The sequence below is a fragment of the Bombina bombina genome, chromosome 11 (genome assembly GCF_027579735.1).
Source record: "Bombina bombina isolate aBomBom1 chromosome 11, aBomBom1.pri, whole genome shotgun sequence".
NCBI lineage: Eukaryota > Metazoa > Chordata > Amphibia > Anura > Bombinatoridae > Bombina > Bombina bombina.
The window spans coordinates 179,020,676-179,034,898 of NC_069509.1; the positions used below are offsets into that span (position 1 = coordinate 179,020,676).

General features: G+C 36.8%; 1 protein-coding gene across 1 annotated transcript in view; it reads left to right on the forward strand.

Annotated features, from left to right (window-relative positions):
• The window catches only part of LOC128641740 (uncharacterized), a 383,379-nt gene that overhangs the window by 104,947 nt on the left and 264,209 nt on the right, over positions 1 to 14,223 (forward strand). The gene's annotated exons all lie outside the window — the stretch shown is intronic.

Here is a 14,223-nt window from a genome sequence, read left to right on the forward strand (position 1 = left end):
TGGGCTAGATTACAAGTGGAGCGCTATTTAACTTTTCCGCTCAAACGTTAACTGCGCTAGAAGTAAGCTTTTTGCTTGCGTTGGGTTTGCGCTCATATTTTGAGTTGAAAGTAAACAGTTTTCGCTAAATAACATATTCCCCCAAAGTCAATAGAGCAAAAAAAGTGGAAAAAACCTAACACCCTACTCGCACACAAACACAATCGCATGTTCTCAAGTGCCCTAACCCAACATGAAAATATGAATATTTCACTTTCCAATACTCTTCACATATATGAATATGTTCTATATGTTAATAAATACATATTTATATATATATATATATATATATATATATATATGATGGTATTTTGGTAATATATATATATATATATATATATACAGTATATATATACATGATTATATACAGGTATAGATATATACAGATATATAGGAAGTTCTATTTATAAATACATTGAACATATTCTGATACGTGCAGAACATTGGAATGTGAAATGTTTACATTAAATATACAGTATAAATCTTTATTAAATATAAATATTGTATCAATATGCTCTTACATGTTTTCATCTACTTAACTGCAATGGGATCCAATGCACTTATATGTATATACAGTGGGGCAAAAAAGTATTTAGTCAGTCACCAATTGTGCAAGTTCTCCCACTTAAGAAGATGAGAGAGGCCTGTAATTTTCATCATAGGTATACCTCAGCTATGAGAGACAAAATGTGGAAACAAATCCAGACAATCACATTGTCTGATTTGGAAAGGATTTATTTGCAAATTATGGTGGAAAATAAGTATTTGGTCAATATCAAAAGTTCATCTCAATACTTTGTTATATATCCTTTGTTAGCAATGACATAGGTCAAACGTTTTCTGTAAGTCTTCACAACGTTGTCACACACTGTTGCTGGTATGTTGGCCCATTCCTGCATGCAGATCTCCTCTAGAGCAGTGATGTTTTGGGGCTGTCGCTGGGCAACACAGACTTTCAACTCCCTCCAAAGGTTTTCTATGGGGTTGAGATCTGGAGACTGGCTAGGCCACTCCAGGACCTTGAAATGCTTCTTATGAAGCCACTCCTTTGTTGCCCGGGCGGTGTGTTTGGGATCATTGTCATGCTGAAAGACCCAGCCACGTTTCATCTTCAATGCCCTTGCTGATGGAAGGAGGTTTGCACTCAAAATCTCACGATACATGGCCCCATTCATTCTTTCATGTACACGGATCAGTCATACTGCTCCCTTTGCAGAGAAACAGCCCCAAAGCATGATGTTGCCACCCCCATGCTTCACAGTAGGTATGGTGTTCTTTGGTTGCAACTCACGACGAGTTGTGTTTCTACCAAACAGTTCTACTTTGATTTCATCTGACCATATGACATTCTCCAAATCTGCTGCTGGATCATCCAAATGCTCTCTAGCAGACTTCAGATGGGCCCGGACATGTACTGGCTTAAGCAGGAGGACACGTCTGGCACTGCAGGATCTGAGTCCCTGGCGGCGTAGTGCGTTACTGATGGTAGCCTTTGTTATGTTGGTCCCAGCTCTCTGCAGGTCATTCACTAGGTCTCCCCGTGTGGTTCTGGGATGTTTGCTCACCGTTCTTGTGATCATTTTGACCCCATGGGGTGAGATCTTGCGTGGAGCCCCAGATCGATGGAGATTATCAGTGGTCTTGTATGTCTTCCATTTTCTAATTAGTGCTCCCACAGTTGATTTGTTCACACCAAACTTCTTGCCTATTGCAGATGCAGTCTTCCCAGCCTGGTGCAGGTCTACAATTTTGTTTCTGGTGTCCTTCAACAGCTCTTTGGTCTTCACCATAGTGGCTTTTGGAGTGTGACTGTTTGAGGTTGTGGACAGGTGTCTTTTATACTGATAACAAGTTCAAACAGTAGCCATTAATAAAGGTAATGAGAGGAGGACAGAGGGGCCTCTTAAAGAAGAAGATACAGGTCTGTGAGAGACAGAAATCTTGCTTGTTTGTAGGTGACCAAATACTTATTTTCCACCATAATATGCAAATAAATTCTTTCCAAATCAGAAAATGTGATCGTCTGGATTTGTTTCCACATTTTGTCTCTCATAGTTGAGGTATACTTATGATGAAAATTACAGGCCTCTCTCATCTTCTTAAGTGGGAGAACTTGCACAATTGGTGGCTGACTAAATACTTTTTTGCCCCACTGTATATATATATATATGTTTATGTATGTGTATATATGTATTTATATGTGTATATATGTCTGTAAATACAAATGTACACACATAAATACATATGTACACAGATATAAACATATATATATATACACATACAAATATTTAGACATGTATATGTTTGTATCTCTATATTAAAGCCCTTTGCCTGACTTTTTTACCTAACATCTAAGACCTCATATCTTTGAGCCTTATTACTTTTTTTGTGCAATCATTTTTATAATAGTTTTGAAACTTTTTCTGTTTCGCAAAGCAGTTAAGCAAAGCTCTGAGGATGCACTAACCCGACGCGCTTTAACTTGAATTGCGCTCAAGCCATTGCATTTACTTTAAAATTGTAATATGAGCAAAAAACAGATGCATGCAAACAGCCAGGATAAACCCCTTATCGCTCACGCATAACTATTAACTCCTAATCTGGCTAAATGTTTGTTGATTTGCTTTAAAATTCTCTGTATATTGTGCCTGTTTGATGAGTTCCTCAAGAAAGGTTGTTATTTAAACATTTTCTATCACGTGTATGAAAGATCAGTGATTAAAGATGTGAACAATATTTATATTTTGTATGAAAAAAAGGTTTTGGTAAAATCTTTTAAAAATGAATTTGTAATTATAAAGGAAGTTCAACAATTATGTAGGTATCTGCTGCTCATTTGTTGATAGGGAGAGTTCTTACAGAAAAAGTTAGTTTATTTAGCACAGGCGTATTCATTTTTCAAAAAATAAAGAACTTTTTGGGCTACTGCTGCTGGCTTGTAGCACTAGCACTAGCTCCTACTTTAACTAAGTTGCTCCTTTGCTGCCTTGAAAACATTCCCAATAAAGAATAGCAAACAAATGTATTTTTTGATAAAAAAAATTCTTAATATCCTCCTTAACAAATATTGTGATAATTTCTTTTTTTTTTTTCGCGACGAATGATTCATCTGAAACAAATGTTCTGTCCCTTCACATGTCTAGTATTAGTTATGTTTTCAAGGGTTTTAAAATAATTTTCAAATTGACTATGAACTGCTTTGCCTAAAATATGTTTAATTGCATTACACAAAATGCCAAAATTAATATGTTTAAAAAATTGTAGTAAGACCCATATGTTTTTATTTATAAAAGCACAACACTCTCACGGTGTAACTGTAGAAGTAAGTGCCATAATTGTATTTTTAGTTTTATTCCAGGTGACACACTGACTTTAAAATCCATAAAATACATTTTTATTCACGCTTTATATTAATGTAAGAATGTGTCCTTTCTTGGAAAGAGTGACTTTGTTAGGCTGGTTTGCCAGAGAAGGATATTACACACAGAGGGCTCATGTCTAAAGGAAAATAAAGAGTAACCAAAAGCTGCTATTGGCCACACACGGCGACTCACTGGATTCTGCTAACATTCCGATCACATGTAATTCAGTTATAGTATATTCTGCTTGGCCAAAACACCATTATTATTGGCTGTGGTACGAACTTATTGTAGGCATTAAAGCGCAATAAAAAAAAGGCAGAAAGAGCGCTTTGTACAGTATTTTTCAGCAATCTTAAAGCTGCTACACCTGCAGTGTAAATTTGTAATTTTAACCTCTCAGCTGCCAGCGAGTGTTGCAAAATGTTGCGTTGCAATGTACTGCAGCTCTCCTGTGCAGCAATGGGTTGGAAAATAATTATGGAACAATAACAAAAGATAGCATGTCCATGGTTCAGAATTTTGTTAACTCTCATAATTTTTCATTGTTATGTATTTAATAGTAAATTAGAGGCAACAAAATATAATGTTATTATTTTAAAGGGACAGTAAACATTGGTTATTAACCATTTTTAATACCCATTATTGTATACTTATTCCCACTTTACTGCTCCTATGCTAGGTTTTTATGTTTAAATGATCCCCCAAACTTGAGAGCATATGAACCAGCTTCCCTGATTAAAGGGACTCTATAGACACATTTTCTTCCCATCATGAGAAAGAACAGAAATTAAATATTTGTAAACTGAAACTTGCAGGAAATTATTGATTTCACACTACTGCTATCTAGGTATCCATTGCTCATTGGCAAGGAAAAGCATCCACAAAGATGTCAATCAAATGTACGATTAGGTTTGCCCAGCAAGGGAACATTAAACTTCTTAGATCAAACAGATACAATGCGCTGTATTTATCAAACCGCGGATGCTGCTTCGTAGGTCCATTATTACAGCTTTGCCAGAAACTAACGTTAAGAAGCAGCGGTCATAAGAATGTTGCTCCTTAAAGGGACACTGAACCCAACTTTTTTCTTTCGTGATTCAGATAGAGCAGCAATTTTAAGCAATTTTCTAATTTACTTCTATTATCAAATTTTCTTCATTCTCTTGGTATCTTTATTTGAAAAGCAAGAATGTAAGTTTAGATGCCGGCCCATTTTTAGTGAACAACCCCTTTTGAAAAAGCCGCCACTTAGACAGCGAACCATGTCAAGGGAGGGTGTTGAACCTCTTTCAACCCCCAACTATTTTTAAACATAGCAGTTGGATTCTGACTTTGACTAGTTATTAATTTAAAATGTATTACCAAATATAGATACACGAATTTCCTTGTTATTACCTACAATAAATTTTGTGTAAATCTAACCTCAGGTTAATTGATTTGCTCATAGCAAATACGAGCTGCACTGAACAGACTCTTATAGCGTAATCGATTATCAATATAACTCTAATAATGGTGGCTTATATGGTCCTGAACAATATAATAAAGAAATAAATAATTGTAGACTCAAACTGGTCCTAGGAGCATCAGTATATTGTTCCGAACTAACAGGACAAAAACAGCCACTATTTAAACGGCATTGTATACAACAGGCACGATTAACATGCAATGCACAATTTAAAGGGACAGTCAACACCAGAATTTTTGTTGTTTTAAAAGATAGATAATCCCTTAATTACCCATTCCCCAGTTTTGCATAACCAACACAGTTATATTAATATACTTTTTACCTCTGTGATTATCTTGTATCTAAGCATCTTATGGCAGCCCCCTGATCACATGATATTTTATGTATTATCTATTCACTTTCATTTTAACCAATTAGTGCAGTGTCTGCCACAATCCACGGGCATGCTCACAATGTTATTTATAGGGTTTACCTGAATTAGCTCTCCCCTGCTGTGAAAAGCAAATACAAAGCATGTGATTAGAGGCGGCCTTCAAGGGCTTAGAAATTATCATATGAGCCTTCCTAGGTCTAGCTTTCAACTAAGAATACCAAAAGAACAAAGCAAAATTGGTGATAAAAGTAAATGGGAAAGTTTTTTAAAATTGCATGCCCTATTTGAAACATGAAAGTTTTTTTTGGACTTGACTGTCCCTTTAATAGCAAATACCAGGGCATACATATTAATGTTTATCTACGCTAATGTGAGAAATCTTTGTTACCTATCACAGGCAATGTGATTAACCCTTCAGTTGATAAGTAGGTAAATCAAATCCCTGGCTAAACCGTGCTGCTCACAGTAAACCTGAGCAACACTGAACAGACATATACAGCTGATTCAACTATCAACACAATTCTAATATGCTGCTTTATAACTGACTATGGCTATAAAATTTGAAAATCATTTTTAATATACTTAACTTTACCCAGCATAAGATTACAAATGCTGGCACTTATAAACTAATGCATATGTTGAAACTCACACAGATACAATACCCAATGACCCAACACCTCTATATCAATGTCCATAACAAATCACCAATCTTTTTAGAGGTATTGACTAAAGTTACAAACTACTAGGTCATATCAAACCTATCTGTTCTATATAAATGAATGGAAAATAATATTACTCTATAATTGATTGTGGGTAACTGACACACACACACACACACACACGTATATATATATAGTTAAAAGCTGTAACACCCCAATATTTCATATTGACCCTGTGTTGAATCACTATTAATTATATTGCAAGACAAATGGTATATTCTTATAATCGTCTGCTCACAGCAAGTACGAGCAGCACTGAACAGACTTTTGTAGCATATCTGATCATCAATATAATCCTAATATGGTGGCTTATATGGTCCTGAACTAAAAACAAAAATAAATACTTGTAGACTCAAACTGATCATTGGAATATCAGTATATTGTTCCTACATAACAGGATAAAAATAGCCACTATTAAAACAGCACTGTATACAACAGGCACAATTAACATGCAATGCACAATCTTATAGCAAATGCCAGTGCACACATATTAATGTGTACCCACGTTAAAGTGAGAAATCTCTTATAACTATTACAGGCAAATATAGGGTAAATCGTAATATGTGATTAACCCCTCAGTTGTCAAGTAGGCAAATCCATTTGCTGGCTAAACCTAGCTGTTCACAGCAAGCCTAAGCAATACTGAATATACTTATACAGCTAATACAACTATCAACACAATTCTAATTCGGTGGTTGACAAGGTCTGGATTAGTTACAAGTTACAAATAAATGTTGGTAGATACAAACTAACTACCAGAATAAACAGCATATTGCTTTATAACCAACCACGGCTATAACATCTGAAAATCATTTCTAATATACTGTACTTAACTTTACCCAGCATAAGATTGTAGATGCTGGCACTGTTATAAACTAACGCATATGTTGTAATTCACACATATACAAAAACTGTGATACTACAATATCTCATATTGACCTTGTGTTGAATCACCATAAACTGTATTGCAAGACAAACAGTATAATATTTAGACAACCATACTTGGACTTCGGTAACAGTGATAATCTGTATTCCAACAAGTCAATAATCCAATTGTGTTTTTAAACTTAATGTTGTTTGTGCTTTGTGATTTTAATGATTTTAAATAATTGTTAAATTTTAAACAGATCACCTTATCACACCTCAAGATACTGATGTAACATAGTATTCAGATACAACAGGGAGTGAGAAGTGCTATTTAGATGCATCTTTTGGTCAAATTTTCTTTTTTGACAAACCCTCACAAATTATTGATTTCACACTACTGCTATCTAGGTATCCATTGCTCATTGGCTGACAAGGAAAAGCATCCACAAAGATGACAATCAAATGTACGATTAGGTTTGCCCAGCAAGGGAACATTAAACTTCTTAGATCAAACAGATACAATGCGCTGTATTTATCAAACCGCAGATGCTGCTTTGTAGACCCATTGTTACAGCTTCGCCAGAAACTAACGTTAAGAAGCAGCGGTCATAAGAATGTTGCTCCTTAAAGGGACACTGAACCCAATTTTTTTCTTTTGTGATTCAGATAGAGCAGCAATTTTAAAGGGACAGTCTACACCAGAATTGCTATTGTTTTAAAAGATAGATAATCCCTTTTTTTACCCATTCTCTAGTTTTGCATAACCAACACAGTTAAAGTTATATATTTTTTACCTCTGTGATTATCTTGTATCTAAGCCTCTGCAGACTGCCCCTTTATTGCAGTTCTTTTGACAGACTTGCAGTTTAGCCAATCAGTGATGGCTCCCAGGTAACTTCACGTGCACAAGCACAGTGTTATCTATATGAAAAACATGAACTAACACCCTCTAGTGGTGAAAAACCTGTTAAAATGCATTCTTAAGAGGTGGCCTTCAAGGTCTAAGAAATTAGCATATGAACCTCCTAGGTTAAGCTTTCAACTAAGAATACCAAGAGAACAAAGAAACATTGGTGATAAAAGTAAATTGGAAAATTGTTTATAATGACATGCCCTATCTGAATCATGAAAGTTATTTTTGGACTAGACTGTCCCTTTAAGCAACTTTCTAATTTACTTCTATTATGACATTTTCTTTATTCTCTTGGTATCTTTATTTGAAAAGCAAGAATGTAAGTTTAGATGCCGGCCCATTTTTGGTGAACAACCTGGGTTGTTCTTGCTGATTGGTGGATAAATTCACCCACCAATAAACAAGTGCTGTCCATCGTACTGAACCAAAAATTGACTGGCTCCTTAGCTTAGATGCATGCTTTTTCAAATAAAGATTGCAAAAGAACAAAGAAAAAATGATAATAGGAGTAAATTAGAAAGTTGCTTAAAATGTCATGCTCTATCTGAATCACGAAAGAAAATATTTGGGTTCAGTGTCCCTTTAACCTCTTCACCACTTTTTAGGTGAAATCATCCCGATCCAAAACAATTGGGATGATTGACAGCCCCTGCTAGCGCCCAATTGGCCGCCAGTAACCAGGGGGTGGCATTGCACAAGCATTTGTGAGCATTTGTGCGGCACAAGCATTTAGTGATGTCCAGCTATAGCGAATCATGGCTGGTCGACACTTGATAAATCAAGCCAAATGTGCCTTCCTCTTTCCAAACAAAAATGTTGTAGGCGCAAAGTATATCAGTTTGGTATTTTGTTTAATGTTTAAATCGATTTAAAAGCTATTCCATCAAAAAGAACAGCCAGCAACAGATTCACAAAAATCTTTTAATTGTTTGCAAGTTTTTTTTGTTTTTTTTTTGTTAGAGACCTTCATAGAAGCAAATGATTTGGGGGCAAAGTAAAACAAAAAAAATAATGAAAGATTCTCTGTGTGCTTGAATACAGTTTTCCACTTAGCTATTTATATAAATTCACGACATGCAATTAATAATGTTATTGATTTATTTTATAACTAGTTTGTTTAAACCTTCAAACACTTTTAATTATAAATGAACATTTAAAAGGATGATAAACCCAAATTTTTTCTTTCATGATTCAGATAGTGCAGCAATTTTAAGCAACTTTGTAATGTACTCCTATTATTAATTTTTCTTCGTTTTCTAGCTATCTTTATTTGAAAAGGCAGGAATGAAAGCTTTGGAGCCGGCCTATTTTTTGTTCAGTACCCTGGATAGGGCTTGATGATTGGTGGCTGCATTTAGCCATCCAATCAGCAAGCGCAACCCAGGTTCTCAACCTAAAATGGGCCATCTCCAAAGCTTTTATTCCTGCTTTTTCAAATAAAGATAGCAAGAGAACAAAGAAAAATTGATAATAGAAGTAAATTAGAAAGCTGCTTAAAATTGCTTGCTCTATCCGAATCACAAAAGAAAAAAAATATGAGTTTACTATCCCTTTAAATTATTCTATTTTATTGGTGTATATGCTTAATAGTTTAAAAGTGACATTTTAACTTTATTTTTAAATTCTTAAACAGAAAGTGCAAAATGAAAATGCCTTAAAGTGCTTGCATATATCTCCTGCAAAGGGATTAAACGCATAGTTAAAGTCAGCAATTCACTACTGGGAGCTTGCTGAGCACATCTGATGAACCACTGACCAAAGGCAAATAAGTGTAGCTAGTAATCACCAGCTAGGTGTAGGATTTGAAAAGTCCACATATCCTTTGAAAAGCTGTTTTCTGATTGGTTGTAATGCTTGTGGTGAATGCTGGTGTTGTGGGGTTTTCAAAACAAATTTACAATCAAAATTTAAATCCACATGGAAACATTATACAGTTCACTTGATTGAGTAGAATGAATCCCAGATTGTCTAAAGTTATCAATTCATTTTTAAGCAGAACAATTAAAAAAAAAAGAGTATAAAACAGTATTTTAAATGCTTTTAATGCATGACAGAAATGTGTAGAATTAGTGCCCATCTGCAGGTACAATGTTGATAGATCAATATTTTTACAATTAAATGATTTAATAGTTATATAAAATTTGGCACTGAATAAGCTAAAATCCAAATTAACTGTAAAATTATGATCATTGTGCTTTTAAACAGGAAGGTAGCATAATAGAAAAGTGCCTCAATTGAAATAAAACTATATTTATGATTTACCTTTATAGACTTGGTATCTTTATTTCTTAATGTGAGTATAGAGTGCTAAGCAAATGGAAGTGCAATTTCAACATCATTACTTTGATTTCCTTTTCTCCATAATTTCCAAACCAGTATATCACATTCAAGATAATATGAGAAACATAAAAAGGCAGTTTAGCTGCCAACGTAAAAACAATGTGATTAACTACTTTTAAATTAGTTAATTATGAGAATAGATACATTTAGGTTTCTGGCTGAGAGTAAGATCTAAAAATATGCACCTCTGAGATTTACGTGACACCGATAATAAAGAACAACAGAGTTATGGCTGAATTTGTGCCAGTGCTTTAGAGCTTTGTAATAAAATATTAGTTCAGAAACTGGTGTTCAGATATGTTTCTGTGTTCTGAGTATATAGACATTTTTTTAACTTGGTTATACAGCTTAAGGCACAGAAAACAGCTGCACAATCTATCATACTGATTATCTGTTTTAACAATGCTTAAAAAAAATGGGACAGCAGTACAAACCTCAAATTTACTGGTAGTGGTAAAAAGGATTCTAGTAATTATTTTACCTCTTCAGATACATTCAAAATGGGCAAATCCACAACAGATTCATACCCTAAATCATAGGATGCCAAAACTGTTTTGGATAGATTGTTGGAGGCATTGACCAGGGGCCACATTACACTATTATACCTTTTATGCAAAAGATAATGCTTCAAAATATATATAATTATATTCACACTTTTAGTTAACAAACAAAGGAATTACTATTAATGAAATCAATTTTACTGTATATACTACTGAAATTTACACAATTTGTTACAAACAAACATACTTAACTATATAACGAGAGTGTGGCCCACAAGCCATAGTTTTGGTGGCTAAGTAGCCTATGAACATAAAATTCATATTTTCATAGTGTATTAACCGAGACAAAGAAGATTAGAGGTCCCTGTTGCTTACAGATGTAATGAGGTGTGGTACTGGGAAGGGCTTTGTTCTTTGGAATTCTTAATTTGATCCTGCAGGCTAATGGAAGCCAGAATAGATACTCGTATATAGCAGTCACCGAAGAGGAATTATGTGTAGGCTGAATGAGTCTGGTGGAGGCAATAAGGGTAGATTTATGTGGGGTTAATTTGTTGAGAAGAGGGCCATTTATAACAGAGTTGTCATAATCCATATCTGATATTATAAGTGAGCAGACCAGAATTTTGTTGTGTCTTCAGTGAGTAGTGGCCAAGCTCTGGAAATGTTCTGCAAGTAGAAAATGTAGGATTTGCTGATATTGTGGATGTGGAACCTATTGTTTTTGAGGGGTGTGAGGTTATTGCAGAGTGTGGATGAGACAGTGTGTGGTGAGATCTAGTGGGATATGTCAGGAGAAGGTAGGTATATATGTGAGTCATCAGTGTAGTAGTCGTTCTGGAACCCAAATGGAGTTTTGAGTTTTCCAAATGATGACTGAGAATATTGAAAATATTAGAGTTGATGATGTGGTACCAGAGAAAGAAGACCCTGAGCTGATAGAGCCCTAAGCTGATGGTGCACTAAGCTGATGGTGCCCTAAGCCGATGGTACAATAAGCCCATGGTGCTCTAAGCTGATAGTGCCCTAAACCGATGGTGCACTAAGCTGATGGTGACTTAAGCCGATGGTGCCCTAAGCCAATGGTGCCCTAAGCAAATGGTGCTCTAAGTTGATGTTGCCCAAAGCTGATAGTGAAATAAGTCGATAGGGATCTAAGCTGATGGGGACCTAAGCTCATGGTGACCTAAGACCATAGGGACCTAAGTTGATAGTGCCCTAAGCTGATGGTTAATAAGATGATGGGGAACTAAGCTGATGGTGACCTAAGCTGATAGTGACCTAAGCTGATGGTGCCCTAAACTGATAGTGACCTAAGCTGATGGTGACCTAAGCTGATAGTGACCTAAGCCAATGGTGCCCTAAGCCAATGGTGACCTAAGCTGATGGTAACCTAAGCCAATGGTGCCCTAAGCCAATGGTGATGTAAGCCAATGGTGACCTAATCTGATGGTTACCTAAGCTGATAGTGATCTAAGATGATGGTGACCTAAGCCGATGGTGACCTAAGCCGATTGTGACCTAAGCTGATAGTGACCCAAGCCGATGGTGACCCAAGCTGATAGTGACCTAAGCTGATGGTGACCTAAGCTGATGGTGACATAAGCTGATGGTGACTGAAGCTTATAGTGACCTAAGCCTATGGTGCCCCAAGCCAATGGTGACCTAAGCCGATAGTGACCTAAGCTGATGGTGACCTAAGCTGATATTGCCCTTAGCTGATGGTGACCTAAGCTGATAGTGACCTAAGCTGATGGTGCCCAAAGCCGATGGTGCCCTAAGCCGATGGTGACCTAAGCTGATGGTGACCTAAGCCGATGGTGACCTAAGCTGATATCGACCTAAGTTGATGGTGACCTAAGCCGATGGTGACCTAAGGTAATAGTGCACTAAGCCGATGGTGACCTAAGCTAATGGTGCACTAAGCCGATGGTGACCAAAGCTGATAGTGACCTAAGTTGATGGTGACCTAAGCTGATAGTGACCTAAGTTGATGGTGACCTAAGCTGATAGTGACCTAAGTTGATGGTGTGCAAGGGGTGAAGAGCTTCATGTAGTTCTGTGCTTGAGGTCACCACTTAAGTTACCTGTGATATGAGTGCGATGAACGTACAAATAGAGGCCCCTGCTTTATTCACTAAAAAGAGAAGGTGCTCTAAAAAAGTTTCTGCCGCATTAAAATTCTTTCATTAAAATAATGAACCATTCACTTGTAATACCAGATGGATGGTGCATTATTCTTTGTGCGAAATATAACGTACCATTCACTATCGACTGAACTCCTATGGTAATCTAGCGCACAGTTTTTTTTCTTGTTTGTTTTTTAACTTTTACATTTTTATTGAGGTAAACTGAACAGAATACATGCATATTAAAACAATCGTGTCTCCTTGGGTTACAGGGGGGACCTGAGACACCCCTTACATATACGCATGTTACAAAAAATCAGAGGCTGGTATGACTTTACAAATAGAATATTACACAGGCACCTGCATCAAATATCAGCAGCTCACACCTCAATTTGAATTTTCTGAGTATTAGAGTCCCTAGTCATTCCACATCCCAGGTCTCTGCTTATATCTGCATTCTTCAATCTTAAACAAGACGGGTGAAATACAGTAGTTCGCCCTCTCTTTCCAAACTCCAAAAAATATTATAGTCACCTACAAAACCATGAGGGAAAGATCTCTAAGGTATCTATAACTTAGGTTAATGGGCCTATAGAGATCATAAGATATGTAGGTTAACTAACCGCTAAGCTAGGAGACCTAGGTAAACTGATCAGGTCTAATCATCACCCTCCAGTTTCCGCCTTGCCCCGGCAGGTGGAGTACAGGAAGGGATTGGGGGGGAGAGGGGGAGGGTAGAGAGGGGAAGGAGAATGTAGAAGTGGAAAAAAGAGGGGGGGGGGACTAGAAGAGGGAAAGGGAAAGCCTCTCCCATAGGAGAGATTTTCATTTAGAAGCCAGCCTACAAGGAGGTCTTAGCGTTAGTCAAGGATAGACTTATGAGTCCCCAGAGGGTTTCTGTCTGTGGGCCCATAGATCCCAGATTTTCCAGTAGGACTCAATTTTGTTCAGATGTTGGTAGAATCCCCACTCCATTGAAGCATATAATTCTATGGTCGTTTGGACAGCAGTCAAAGGGGGCGAGTCAGTCTGCCACCACTGTCTAGCAATTGAAATTTTGGTGGCTGCGAAGATAAAAATGGCCAACTGTCTCTGAATTTTGGGTATTTTCCATGGGAAGATATTGAGAAGGGCCTCCTTGGGCTCTTTCGGGAGTAGTACCCAGTCGAGTCACATAACCGAAAAACCCCCTCCCACAACTCCTCAAGTACCGGGCAGGACCACCAGATATGCAGGTCTGAGCCTACCTGACCACAGTTTCTCCAGCAGGAGGATGAATAGGACGAGGCCATCTGAGCCAGACTCAGAGGAGTGTAGTGCCATCTAAGACACACCTTGACATATATTGAGTTGGCACATTGGAGAGTCTTCTTTGTAAGTATAAAGGCTTGCTAGCTCACTGTTTTATTATTTCTGTCACATAGAACACAGTAAGCTGCACAGAGAAGTACAAATGGATCCTAATGCAAGAAGCAGTTATGTGTTTAATAATGCTATTGTTACCATATTAGTAAGC